The sequence below is a fragment of the Talpa europaea genome (genome assembly GCF_964194135.1).
Source record: "Talpa europaea genome assembly, chromosome: 6".
NCBI classification, from domain to species: domain Eukaryota; kingdom Metazoa; phylum Chordata; class Mammalia; order Eulipotyphla; family Talpidae; genus Talpa; species Talpa europaea.
The window spans coordinates 96,601,692-96,617,191 of NC_140072.1; positions in this window are offsets into that span (position 1 = coordinate 96,601,692).

The window sequence follows — 15,500 nt, forward strand, 5'->3', positions numbered from 1 at the left end:
ATCCCAGCCGGCCAGGGAGATACCCATATGGCGCCGCAGACCTCTCCTGCCTCACCCGCTGCTCCCCTCAGCAATGTCTTCAGTCCGTCTGCCTGTTCTGCTCCCCGCTCCGTCTCTGGTGAATTCTCTCACCCCCCTGCACCTCTGGCCTATACCCCAGTTCTTATATAAATAAATAAATCTTTTTTTAAAAAGGATTTAAACAATCATTTTGTCTTCATAATCTCATTATAATAATAATTTCATCATTAATTAATATGCTGATTAAAACATTCTCTCTCTCATCCCTTTTGGGTGTGTGAGAACTCCTGCTACAAATATTTGAAGTTTGATCTCCATAGTAGCGAGAAAGGAAAGGTGAATCTTCACCTTAGTGCTCACCAATTATATAGGGAGGTACCATTCTATGCAATGTTTGCAGCTTCCAGCCTGACAGTCCAGAAGTAAGGGTAACTAAGAATCACTAGGGAAGTCTACCATTAAAAAACAAAACCTCTCATTTCCTTAACTATAAAAGTATATTTTACTGTCAAATTGTACTTCTCAAATGTTAATGAGCATACGAATCACCTAGGGATCTTATTAAAAGGCAGCTTCTGATCTGGGAGGTCAGAGGGGAATGAAGATGCTATGTTCCTAATAAGTCCCCAGGTGATATCAAGATGGCTGGTGAACTTATCACATTTTGAATATCAAGGATTTAGCAAACAGATAAACAAAAACTAGGATAACACACATCAACTGTCTCCTCAAATGGGACATTCTGTTTCCCACCCTCACCTCTGTACCAAAATAGCTCAGGACTCCAACCTCCCGTACAATATCAGCCAGAGAATCTAGAAGGAAAACAGGTCAAGATGAGGTCATGAGGTCCCCCCCCAGAGAAGGCAGGAGGCTGCTTGGGAGGGCTGGGATGCTTGGCAGAGCAAGCAGGGCAGTGGTCTAGTCCTCCTTCCGCCTCTCCCCTGCGATAGCTTGAGACAACTTTGTCTTCTCACCAGGCAAGTCACATTTAGGGATCCTCAGGTTCAACAGGGAAATGGTGCAGGGCAAGAACCCTGAGCAGGTGAAACACTACATGAAAACAGGTGGGGCTGACCACATAGGATTCGCTTTCCACCCTGGCAGGGAGGGGGATTAGATTCTTGGGAAGCCTCCGCCTAGAACTCTCAATACTCTCCTCAAGAGGATGAAAAGAAAGCCCTGGGCCTCCCTGGTGGTGCAAGGGGTTGAGACGCAACCTATGAAGCTATCTGTAGCCACTGCAGCACGAGTTCAATCCCTGGCCAGGGAGCAACCCACATGGTGTAGCAGACCTCCCCTCAGCAGTGTGTTTCAGTACATCTGTTACAGGTCAGGGAGAGGGGTACCCCAGACCCCGCAAACCTGCCTGCTCTAAATAGGTTCTGCCATCTGCCACATCAACACAAAACATATGAGACTTTAATGAAAAAGAACTTTAATACAATTAGGAAACAATAAAGGAAAGGCAAAGAATCTAGTTTCTAAATCAAGCACCCAAAGTTACTCATCCCCTGGTTGGTAAAAGCCCACCCAAGCAGGATTGGCCCAGAGCAAGGCCTGAAAGCCTGCCACAAGTCCTAAGCACCTTCCAGTGGGGACCCACAGAAAAGGATCAGAAACAACCAGACAAGTCTGGGAGAAGAAGAGCAAAATCAAAATCAAGACAAAAACAGCCATTGTCACCTCCCCATGAGTCTCACCCACATCTGTTTCACCCAGTCCACCATCAAAAGGCAAGCGCAGTTTCCTCACATGTCTCTTGGCTCCATGTGCCTCCTCCATGTCTCCTTCTGGCTCTGCAACCTGCTTCCTTCCTTCCTCAGTCTCCTCTGCAGCTTCTTCTCTCCCTGCTCAGCTCCACCCTCCTTTTGGGTGGGGCAGAAAACCTGGAACCTCCCCCTTTCTTGGGGACCACTTTGTTACACATCTGCCTGTTCTGCTCCCCACTCTGTCTCTGGTGGATCCTCTCACCCCCCCCCCCACATCTCTGGCCTGCACCCCAGGTCTTGTATGCATAAAGAAATAAATCAAAAGAAAAGAAAAGATAAAGAAAGAAAAAGAGAGAGAGAGAGAGAGAGAGAGAGAAAGAAAGAAAAAGAAAGAAAGAAAGAAAGAAAGAAAGAAAGAAAGAAAGAAAGAAAGAAAGAAAGAAAGAAAGAAAGAAAGAAAGAAAGAAAGAGAGAGAGAGAGAGAGAAAGAGAGAGAGAGAGAAAGAGAGAGAGAGAGAGAGAGGAGAGGAGAGGAGAGGAGAAGAGAAGAGAAGAAAACCCTGATTCTGGAGCTCCAAACCTTAATTCTCTGTGCCTGGAACTTTCCACCCTGGGGCATATCTGCCTCTTATCTCCTCACCCCTCCCAACCCCAAGACAAACAAGAAACCATACACTTCACTGCAAATGAGAAGATTAGAATGAAAAATATATTGAAAGGAATAACAGGGCCTCCCTGGTGGTGCAAGGGGTTAAGCACAGCACTGTGAAGATATCCATAGCTTCTTCAGCAAGGGTTCGATCCCTGGCCAGCCAGGGAGCAACCCACATGGCGAAGGAGACCTCTCCTGTTGTGCCCACTGCTCCCCTCAGCAGTATATTTCAGTCAGTCTGCCTGTTCTGTTTCCCACTCTGTCTCTGGTGAATTCTCTCACCCCCTTACACTTCTGGCCTGTACCCCAGTTCTTGTATGTATAAATAAATAAATCTTTTAAAAAAAGAAAGGAAGAACAGAATTAATGGTAAAATTGATACAGCCAAGAACAGAAAAGATCAACATTTGAAATGAATATTAAAGGAAAAAGGAAGGATAAAGATGAAGAAAATATACAAGAAAAGTCAGATATTATGGAGGACAGAAATAGATTTCTGAGGAAGTAGACGTGAAGAAATAGGAATCATAAGAAGAAAGAAAAAATATAAAGAAGAGATGACATCTGAAGGTAGAATAGAGATGATTTTCATGAGCTTGAGATGAAAGGCGCCAGATATGGAGGACCCCTAAAGGCCAAAGGGGAGAGAAGGGAGAGCTGATGCCTGTACTAAACTCAGGAATATCAAAAACAAAGTCTTAAAGGTTTTCTGAGAGCCAATCACTGACAAATCCTCCCCCATACCCCCAAAATGAGTATGTTGGAGTGTCGTTAAACTTGGGGGTAGGGGGTTCAAGGGCTGCATGCAGCTGTAACAGGGTGCCCCCCAGGAGAAAGGGAGGTTCCAAGTTACCTGTCTCACCCAAGGGAGGGTGGAGCTGAGCAGGGAGGAGAAGAAGCTGGAAAGGAGCCTGGGGAAGGATGGAACCAGGATGGAGAGCAAGAGAGAAGACCTGGAGGAGGCACATGGAGCAGAAAGACATGTGAAGAAGCTGCGCTTGCTTCTTGGTCCTGGACTGGGTGAAATAGATGTTGGTGAGAGACCCATGGGGAGGTTAACAATGGCAGCTTTTGTTTTGATTTTGCTTTTGCTTTTTTCACTCCCAGACTTGTCTGGCTGTTTCTGCCCCTTTTCTATGGGTTCCTGCCAGGAGGTGCTTTAGGCTTATGGCAGGTTTTTGGGCCTTGCTTTGGGCCATCTTGTTTGGGTGGACACTTATCAGGGAAGGGATGGATAATTTCAGGTGCTTGATTAGAAAACTATATTCCTTGTCTTTTCTGTATTACACACTAATACATTAAAGTTCCTTTCCATTGAAGGTCTATATGTTTCATCTTGAGCATCGATGGCAGAACCTATTTAGAGCAGGCAGGTTTGGGGGTTCTGGGGTGTCCCTCTCCCTCCCCTGTAACACAGCTATAAGTAGACAGACCCCAGATTAAAGCCGTAGACCTGCTGCATCCTTATGCCCCAGGAATGTCCCCATTTGTCTTCATTATCCTTAGGGCCCACCTCCTTGGAAGGGCTACTGCTTATCTTTTTGGAGTAGGGCAGTGCTGACGTAGTGATGTCACGTATTAAACAAAGTCCCCATGGGTGGGTCAATACTGACTGGGAGTTGGTAAACCTGGGTGGGTGAACCTAGAGGATCTGCCTCTGTATGACGGACACCTTTTGGGGAGAGCTGGGGATAAGCATGGAGAATCCCATTCCCAGATGGGCAGGTTCCCTCCCTTACGCCTAACCACCATTCATCAAGTGCCAGCAGGCAAGATAGAAAGTGGAGTAAGGCCAGTTCCCTCCTGAATACTGAAAGATAGTTGACTGCTTCATGCTCAGCTCAGTCTTGTAGAGATGGGACAGAGGTGATGGTAAGGGAAACCCAAAACTAAAAAGCCACTAAACAGAGTGGACAGATGCATGAAGGGCAATTAAAAAAGGAACAGAGGCGTGACTAACAGCCTTGGCTTCTCACGCTGCTTCCTTCATTCATTAGGAAAGGGCTCTCCGAATCTCATACAGTATGTTCATGCTATTCTGGGCTCTGGCAGCCAAGTATTGAATCAGGTAGACAGGGCCCCTGCCCTTCTGGAGTTCACCTTCTAGTAGAGGCAAAGAAGTCTGTCATGTGAGCTCAGGACAGACTGTAAGAACAGGGCCAAGGAGCAGCCTCGGTGGAGGGGTGGGTGGGTGTGGTCAGGGTGGACCTTTTTGAATAGGGAGTAGTTGAACTGACAGCAAAAGAACAAGCCTGGGGAAGGGGACGGCAGTCAGAAGATCCGGTGGATGCCAAGGCCTGGGGGTGATAAGAACTTGGTGTGTTTGGAAAACAGAAAGGAAGACAATGAGGCAGAGAGAAGAATGGTAAGGAAAGGTAAGGAAAACTCCCATCTCGATATGTTATAGTGAATTCAAAAATATCAAAAACAAAAAAAGGTTTTCAGTAGGACAGAGTGACTTGAAGAATCATTCCTTCTTTTTTTTCTTTTTTTTAGATTTTTTTATTTATTTATACAAGCACTGGGTACATTCAGAAGCACGGGAGGGTGAGAGAATTCACCAGAGACAAAGCAGGCAGACTAATGAAATACACTACTGAGGGGAGCAGCAGGTGCGGGAGGAGAGAGCTGCGTGCCATGTGGGACCCTCACCAGTGGCCAGGGATCGAACCGGTGTTGTAGAAGCTGCGGGCAGCTTTGCAGCCCAGCGCTCAACCGTTGCGCCACCAGGGGAGGCCCAGAATCATTCCTTCTTAAAGCAATCACTGTTATCCCAACTGGGCCTGATCAAGAAAAGAAGACTTCAACGAAGGAACCCGGCACCAACACTTTGGACACTTCAAGTTTAAGCCACAGAGAGACAGAAGAAGATGTTCAGATGTTCCAAACTCAACATCACTGACATCTTTGACTTCTGGAACTTCTGTTCAGCCAACTCCAGTGCTCTGTTTTTGTCCCCATGGTTAGTAATCTACCAGAAAGTCTTCCTTTTTTCATAGTCCCAATCTCCAGTCTTATCATCTAATTTTTTAAACTTGTCTTTAAAAAATGGTTTTTAAACTGGTCTCTTTTTTTTTTTTTCATTGTAAATATTTTATTTTTAATTTTTTTTTTTTTTTATAAATTTTATTGTTATATTCCCCTTACAATTGCAGCCCCCCATTCTGACCCCAATCCCTCCCCTCCCGCCCCCGGCCCCCTAAAAGTGTCTCTGGTTCATAGTTTTTTGTTGATTTTGATTTTCACTTTCTTATAGTTATTCATTTTCCTGGTCCCTTATTTAAGTTTTCTAGATTCCTGCTATGAGTGAGACCATCCGGTATTTTTCTTTTTCTTTTTGGCTTATTTCGCTGAGCATGATCCCTTCCAGCGCCATCCATGTTGCAGCAAATTGCATGTGTTTATCTTTTTTGAATGCTGAGTAATATTCCATGGTATATATGTACCACATCTTCTTGATCCAGTCATCTATTTTTGGGCATTTGGGTTGTTTCCAAAGCTTAGCTATTGTAAACAGTGCTGCTATAAACATAGGGGTGCAGGTGTTCTTTGGAATTGATGTTTCTGTGTCCTTTGGGTAAATACCTAGGAGTGGAATTGCTGGGTCATATGGAAGCTCTATGTTTAGTAGGTCCAGAAATCTCCACACAGCTTTCCACAGTGGTTGGACCAGTTTGCACTCCCACCAACAGTGCAGAAGAGTTCCTTTTTCTCCACACCCTCGCCAACATTTGTTGTTGCTAGTTTTTTTAATATGTGCCATTCTCACTGGTGTAAGATGGTATCTCATGGTAGTTTTGATTTGCATTTCCCTGATGACAAGTGATGTTGAACATTTTTTCATATGCCTGTTGGCCATTTGCATTTCCTCTTCAGAGAAGTTTCTTTTAAGCTCTTCTGCCCATTTTTTGACTGGATTATTTTCTTTGTTGTTGTTGAGTCTCATCAGCTCTTTGCAGATTTTTGTGATCAGTCCTTTATCATTAGTGTTGGGTGCAAAAATGTTCTCCCAGTTGGTGGGGTTTCTCTTTGTTTTTGTTATTGTCTCTTTTGCTGTGCAAAAGCTCTTTAATTTGATATAGTCCCAGCTGTTTATCTTTGCCTTCACTATCACTGCTTTGGGTGATGTGTCTGTAAAGATGTCTTTGATGTGCAAATCACGTAGTGTTTCGCCTATATTTCCTTCTATATATTTTATGGTTTCAGGTCTTATGTCTAGTTCTTTAATCCATTTTGAGTTGATTTTTGTGTATGGTGTGAGGTGGTGGTCAAGCTTCATTCTTTTGCATGTAGCGACCCAGTTTTCCCAGCACCATTTATTGAACAAACTTTCTTTGCTCCAATGCATATTCTTTGCTCCTTTGTCAAAGATTAGTTGACCATAAATCTGTGGGTTTATTTCTGGATTTTCTATTCGATTCCATTGGTCTGTATGTCTGTTCTTGTTCCAATACCATGCAGTTTTGATGATTATGGCTTTGTAGTATAGTTTGAAGTCTGGGAGTCTGATGCCTCCATTCCCTTCTTTTTTTTTCAGGAGAGCTTTGGCTATTCGGGGTTTTTTGTGATTCCATATGAATTTCATCAATAATTGTTCTATTTCTTTGAAGAATGACATTGAAATTTTGATTGGAATAGCATTGAATCTGTATATTGCTTTTGGAAGGATGGCCATTTTAATAATGTTTATTCTTCCAATCCATGAGCAGGGGATGTCTCTCCATTTCTTTGTGTCTTCTTCTATTTCTTTTAACAGTGTTTTATAGTTTTCTTTGTATAGGTCCTTTACCTCTTTTGTTAGATTTATTCCCAAATATTTGATTTTTTTTGTTTCAATAACAAAAGGGATGGTCTTTTTGATTTCTTCTTCTTCAGATTTATTGTTTGTGTATAGGAAGGCTACTGACTTTTGCGTGTTGATTTTGTATCCTGCCACTTTACTGAACTGATTGATGAGTTGAATTAGCTTTTCTGTGGAGTTTTTGGGGTTCTCTATGTATAATATCATATCGTCTGCAAATAGTGATAGTTTGACTTCTTCTTTTCCTATTTGGATTCCTTGGATGTCTTTCTCTTGTCTTATTGCCCTGGCTAGGACTTCCTTAAACTGGTCTTTTTTCCTCAATGATATCTCCTTAACGTCTCACATTAGTCAGGGAAAATAAACATCTTGCTCACCTTAGGTGCTAAATTAAAAAAAAAATGTCTTCTATAAAAAATAAAATAGATGTTTTTCTAGATCTATTATTTGGTTGTTCAGGGGTGCAGTTCACACAGAAAGACAGGACAAATGTTTGATGGCGACAATTTGATGGCAACAGGACTCAAGGGGCCGCACCTGGGGTGACTTGCCTTCTATTTCTCACTCTGGAAATTGATAATAAGGGTGTTTGCAGGGTGGCAATATTATTAGAATCACAGGGAAGGAGAAATGGAATCAGAAGAGCTAAGCAAAAGCAGAAATTTTCTGTTACTACAAAAAAGCATATATGACACAATAATATATCCTAAAGTGACTCGTGTGTGAATCTATATTCGTAGAAATAAAATAAAAATTGTGACTCTCTGGGCCTCCCTGGTGGTGCAAGGGGTTAAGCACAACATTGTGAAGCTATCCGCAGCCTCTGCAGCACAAGCTTAATCCCGGGCAGGCCAGGGAGCTACCCACATGGCGCAGCAGACCTCTCCTGACTCGCCGCTGCTCCCCTCAGCAGTGTATTTCAGTAGATCCGCCTGTTCTGTTCCCCACTCTGTCTCTGGTGAATCCTCTCACCCCCTGCACCTCTGGTTTATATGCCAGCCGGTTCTTGTATACACACATAAATAAATCTTTAAAAAAATTTCTATGTTAGGGAAATACCCACTCTTACTTAGGTTGTTAGAATTAAAAGAATGCATACCAACATGTAGAACAGGAATTGTAGTCCTTTCCATTCATTAATTATCCATGAACTGAAATTAGACCTGACTCATTATTCTGCTTGCTCATAACTGAATGAGAGAGGCTGTGCTGACTACACTCCCAAAGCGTTGGACCGTGGGTGGCTAGCCGTATCCCCAATTTGGCCCACTGCAGAGCATCCCAGAATAGCCATGACTGCTGACTGGTAAGTCTGATTCCAGTGAATGGAGCCAAGACAGAAGTTGAAGAAACTCTTGCAACGATGCACTCTAAGGAGAAATGGAGAAGGAAGGAGGAGGATGAAGAAGAATCTAAAAAGTGTATCTACCTAAGACAAATGAAAAGTCATGTAAATGTAATTCCCCCTTAAACTTTTTTTTTATAAAATTTTTTTTAAAGATTTATTTATTTATTATTTATACAAGCACTGGGTACAGTCAAGAGCGCAGGAGGGTGAGAGAATTCACCAGAGCCAGAGCGGGGAGCAGAACAGGCAGAAGGACCGAAGTACACTGCTGAGGGGAGCAGCGGGCGGCAGGAGAGGTCTGAGCGCCATGCAGGACCCTCCTCCAGTGGCTGGGGAGCAGCCGGGGATCGAACTGGCGCTGCAGAGGCTGCGGGCAGCTTTGCAACCCAGCGCTCAACCACTGCGCCACCGAGGAGACCCCCCCCCTTAAACTTTTTTATCTTAATTCTGAGATTCCAGATTCTCTTGCAAAAATAACTACCCAATGGGATTCACTGTAACTTCCATCCTGAAGCCTAATAAATCTGCTTGACAAGGAAGTGGTGATTCTTGTTCTCTAGGATTCTTGAGCTCCTTGGCCAGAAAGTACTTCAAAACATTAAGTCTCTCAAAATTTCTCTCTTAATCAAACAACACTCCAGGAGATGATGTCCCTTAGCTGTAAAAACTTGTCTGCTATTTTTCTACTACAACTTTGAAGTATTATTCTGCCTTTAAGCTCTAGATACGATGTTCCTGGAAAACCATTCTATTGAACCAACTTAAACTGGCAAGTCCAATTTCTTGAGAGATGGCAAGAGATATAGAGAGAGCTACTCTCTCTGACTTCCCAAGGAGATCCTGTAAAGGATCAAAAGGCATATTGTGTTGTGGGTTCTCTTTTGCCCTGGTCTCTCCTTCTTCTCACCTATTTGGTAAATTGGGAAGGACAAATTCAGCACAAGAGTCCAATGGCCTATCTTTCTCTCCACTGTGTAGTAAGGTTTTCAGGTAGTAAGGCCTCACTGGGGGCTTATGTATTAGAAAGTCACTTACCCACAGATAAGAATCTCATTCCTCCAACCTGGTCTTTTTCAGCAATAAAGGTGACAGATTTGTCTCCACTATCTGAACTGATGCAGAACCCCAATGAGGCAGAAGGTCTCCATGACTGTGCCCCTCAAAGACCCCAGCACAACTGTATAGGTAAGTATGAGCAAGGTAGTTATTAAAGGTAGCTTTTTAAAAACAAATTTATTTATGCATGCATGCAAGAGTTGGGGTGTAGGCTAGAGGGCCGGTGGATGGTGAAAGGATTCACCAGAGACTGAGAGGGGAGCAGAACAGGCAGATCCGCTGAAATACACTGCTGAGGGGAGGTCTGCTGCGCCATGTCAAGGACAGAACTCATGGTGATAGCTTGACAGCGCTGAGATTTTAACCCCTGCACCACCAGAGAGACCCTGAATTAATATTTTGATTGACTTTAATCTGAGTTAGGTGCTGGAAGTAGCTTTCTGATCTTCCTCTACCTCCTAAAGATTTACCTTTAACTTAATGTCATATCTGTTCTACTTTTCCTGCTGGGCGAGGACTCTGTCCTGTTCATGTTGTCCATCTAGCAGCTAGTAGAGTACATAGGAACTCTGCCACATGCCTATGCTAAATAAATGAATAAAAATTTACTACTACTTGATTCTTAGCAAATACCCAAGGGCTAATAAAAATGTTTTTCCTTTTGAGAAAGAATTGCCTTTGACCTCCCTGGTGGTGCAGAGGTTATGTCTCAGCACTATCAAGCTATCGCCAGCCACTGTGTTGTGAGTTCGATCCACAGCCAGGTAGCTAACCCACATATGGTGCAGCAGACCTCTCCTGTCTCGCCTGCCTCTCCCCTTAACAGTATATTTCAGTAGATCTGGCTGTTCTGCTCCCCACTCTGTCTGGTGAATCCTCTCATCCCCACACCTCCAGCCTACACCCCAGTTCTTGTATGCATAAATAAATAAAATGAATCTTTAAAAAAAATTCCCTTTAAGAAAATAATTTAATCAATCATCTTGTAATAGAAGTGAGACTTTAACGGCAGAAAAAAGAGAAGGCGAAGCTTCCTCTGTAGGAGAAAACAAGAGGTATTTGTAATTTTTTTTCCCTCTTGATGGTGAAGGTGGCTAGCACGGTCAAGAGGGGAGAAGAGAGAGTCATTGTAGGTAGCTGAGGACACTTTAACAGGGACACCCAGAGTTCCATCTGAAGTTGCATTCCTGTGATGAAATACACTCTCTTCCTTCTTGCATATTGTCAATGAGCATATAATAAATACATCAATGGAAATCTTAGGGAGTGTTTTGGATTTCCTCAGGAGGTAGGTGCCTACCTCCTCTAGATTTTGTGGGGACAGGAGACCTCAATAGACATCTGGGTTACAGAAACAATTGTGGCAGATTGCTCGAAGAATATTCTGGCCATTCAGATCATAAAATAATTTTATCTTTGTATTCATTCAGACCTCACAAAGCTGAGAGGCAGGATTGCTTTGTTCTGCCCGCATCACTTGTAATCAGGGAAATGCAAATCAAAACTACAATGAGATACCATCTTACACCAGTGAGAATGGCACATATTAAAAAAACTAGCAACAACAAATGTTGGCGAGGATGTGGAGAAAAAGGAACTCTCCCGCACTGCTGGTGGGAGTGCAAACTGGTCCAGCCACTATGGAAAGCTGTGTGGAGATTCCTCAACCTGCTAAAGATGGAGCTTCCATATGATCCAGCTATTCCACTCCTAGGTATTTACCCAAAAGTCACAAAATCATCAATTCAAAAGGGCACCTGCACCCCTATGCTTATAGCAGCACTATTTACAATAGCTAAGCTATGGACACAACCCAAATGCCCAAAAATAGATGACTGGATCAAGAAGATGTGGTACATATACACCATGGAATATTACTCAGCACTCAAGAGATAAACTCACACAATTTGTAGCAACATGGACGGAGCTGGAAGGGATCATACTTAGTGAAATAAGCCAGAAAGAAAAAGAAAAATAGTGGATGGTCTCACTCATAGCAGGAATTTAGAAAACCTAAATAAGGGACCAGAAAAAGACTAATTATAATAAAGTGAAAATCAAAATCAACAAGCAACTATAGACCAGGGACACACTGGGAGGGGGGGCGGGTTGGAGGGATTACAGTCAAAACAAGGGTGGTGGGAATTGTATGGGGACTGTAACCAAGATGAAAATGCATACATTGTGCAAAAATGAAAAATGATGTAAAAAATATATAAAATAAAAAATAAATAAGGTTTTCCTGTAAAAAAATTTTTTTACACAAAAATGATGGTAAGCCGTAAAACTAATATATATTCCCCCTTCTTTGCTTTTTTTTTTTTTTTATATTTCTTTCTTTCTTTCTTTATACATACAAGCACTGGGTACAGTCAGAAGCGTGGGAGGGTGAGAGAATTCACCAGAGCCAGAGCGGGGAGCAGAGCAGGCAGAAGGACCGAAGTACACTGCTGAGGGGAGCAGCGGGCGGCAGGAGAGGTCTGCGCGCCATGTGGGACCCTCCTCTGGTGGCCGGGGAGCAGCCGGGGATCGAACTGGCACTGCAGAGGCTGCGGGCAGCTTTGCAACCTGGCACTCAACCGCTGCACCACCGGGGAGGCCCTATTCCCTCTTCTTTGGTTGCTAAAAGCTCCTGACAAAATTTGAAGCCCACCTCCAATGACTGTGCAGGCCTTGATGGCACCAGGTAGATACCATCCTTACCTCTGGCTTCATCTTACTGTCTGATTCTCATTTTCAGTTTGTACAAATGGCCTCACTCATTTTCAAAGGTGGTATGGGTTACACACAACTCTAGAAGCTGCTATATTTCTTCAAATTATTTTGTAATAATTTTTCAAGCAAGGCAAAGTGTAAGGAAAATTAATGGATATAACCTCGCAATTATATTACCTTTAATCCCCACCGAGTGTGCTCTTCATTTGACAGAGTGGAAAGTAGAAGATAAGCTATCTTCCTCGTGCAGATGTCGGCAAGTGTCCGCCTATCCCTTTCACTCCTACCTAGTAAGTACATGCTGACATTTTTAGCAAAATTATTTATGGGTCAGTTTTTCAGAAGAAAATCGTACCAGTGCTCATTCTTTCTCTTTCCCTCTCTACACACACACACATCCTATGCTTATTAAATTAGCAGAAAACCCATTTCTTCCTACCACACAATTTAGAAATAGAACTCCCTTAGTTTTTCTCAGGCATACATGCTTCTTATTTCTATAGTGTGTTTTCCACCACACTGCATCTGTACTGTTGTGTTAGGTGCCTACAGAAAAAGGAATGTTTTAGAAATGCAACATGAAATTACATGTGAAAATACTACTGTTATAAATTATAGTTCAAGCATCACAACTGGCACTAAAGTTTCCCTTGACTTCACTTTTCCTCAGCCCAGCTTTCTCCCAGAGTTAACCTTGGTTATCAGTTTGATGCCTGTCCTTCTAGACAGTCATCTATGCCTTTGAAATATATGTGTGTCTGTAGCGACATACTGGGTTTATTATGTGTGTCTGTGTGTTCCTGGGGTGTTGTTAGCATTGTGCCGTTCATTACATTTTTTACTTAGCAATGTCTTTTCCTGCTCCAAAGGAAAACAAGCTCTTTTCTATCTTAACCTATACAAACAGTGTCTCTAGACATTTGCTGCTATTCCTCCATCTTTATTTTTCAGTCAATGGCATTGCCAAAAAACCTAAGTAGCAGGCATAAAGGAATTAAAAAAATCTGATTACACAAATGTACCTAATCGGGTTGCTGAGCTGCAATATGGAGCCAAACCTATTTTCATGACCTCCATTAGTCTTGGTCTAAAGTTCATTCATTTAATAATTTTGGACTAGCTGTCTGCCAGACACTATATTTGTGAATATATTTGTGAGCACACACCATACATCTGATAAGAAACTGATATCGAATATCCATAGAGTGCATACAACTTAACAAAAACAAAGCAAACAACCCAATCAAAAATTGGGCAGTGGCACTAAACAGGCACTTCTCCAAAGAAGACATAAAGATGGCCAACATGCATAGGAAAAAATGTTCATCATCACTTGTTACCAGGGAAATGCAAATCAAAAACACAAACCTCATACCTGTGAGAATGGCCCATATCTAAAAAAAACAGAAACAGGAGACCTCCCTGGTGGCACGGGGGTTAAAATCTCAGCACTGTCAGGCTGTTGCCAGCCACTGTGGTATGAGTTCAATCCCAGGCCAAGGAGCTAACCCACTTGGCACAGCAAACCTCTCCTGTCCTGCCTGCTGCTCCCCTCAGCGGTGTATTTCAGTGAATCCATCTGTTGTGTTCCCCACTCTGTCTCAGGTGAATCCTTTCACCCCACCCGACCCCCTGCCATACCTCTGGCCTACACCCCAGTTTTACATGCATAAATAAATCTTTAAACAAAATAAATAAAAATAAATTTAAAAAAATAGAATTAGGGGCCTCTCAGGTGGCGCAAGGTATTAAGTCTCAGCACTTTGAAGCTATCAGCAGCCATTGCAGCACAAGTTTGATCACTGGCCAGGGAGCTAACCCACATAGCACAGCAGACCTTTTCTGTCTCACCCAGTGCTCCGCTTAGCAGCATGTTTCAGTCAATCCAATCTACCTGTTCTGCGCCCCATGCTGTCTCTGGTGAATCCTTTCTCTCCCCCGACCACCTCTGGCCTACACCCCAGCTCTTGCATGCATGCATAAATAAATCTTAAAAAAAAATAAGTAAAAGGAATAGTGTGATGGTTGACTATCATCTACACTGCTACTGAGAAAAATTAGGGAGAAAAGTAGAATGCTCCCAATTATTCCTTTAAATACACTTTATGGCATATGATATACAGGAATTACATGATATTTTATTTGTATATTTTTATTTTATGTATTTATATATTTCAGGCTCATATATTTAAATAGTTTTATTGTTTGTTACATTTACATCATATATTCATACATATATTTCAACGTTTTTATTCAATAATTTAAAAAATTATAGAAAATAACCACTACAGAAATATACATAACTTAGAAGCAAACTGGATCATTGAGGGTCCAGCTCTGTGTGCTATTTTCTCAGAGAGGCTATAGGTTAGAGTTCATTGAGGGCTGAGGGTTCACATCACCCAACTTGATGAGAGGTAAGGAAAGGCTAAAACACAGGTTGTTGAAAAGAGATACCTAGACATTGGGTTCACCAATTTCCCTGAGGTACACAGCTCCAACATAAACACCTACGTGGATTCTTCCCAAGACAGGATTTCCCATTACAAAGATATCTCCCTTAGGTATAGTCCCAAACATTCTCTCAGTATTCCAGTAGCATAATGAATTGTTAGTAAATGTACAAGAAGTTTAAGTAAAAAGAGTAGTAAAAATTCACTATCATATCTCAAAATGAAGGGGTTCGGACCACACAACAGGAACATCTATCAGAATGATGCTCGTTTTCAAATCTCTTCATCCCATTTTTACTTTCCTTCCAATTACCCAGTGTCTACTGAGGTGCCCAGTACAGCCTCAAACTCCATCTAATAGTAGACTGATTCAGACTTCAGGGAAAAAAAAATTTGAGAGCAGGACTGCATTTACTATAGTCACAAGTGGACTCGAAAAACCCACTGCTAGGGACACAGCAGAATACAAAAATATTTGTAGAATGGAACAAGTCCTCAGGTCTCATACAGGTACACTGATCTTTACTGTAAACCAAAGATCTGCCTAGAAGGGGTAATTGCAGGACTTTTACAAAGTTCAAATAACACTTGGGCAGGTGGGAAACCCCCTATTCTATGTTTAACCCTCGACCACAAGATATAATTCCAACTTCATCTTAAATGGCAAATACCCGTTATTTTTCATGTAAAGGACATAATTCAAGCCCAAATGCAAACACAGAAAGGGGCCGAGCTTTTTAGC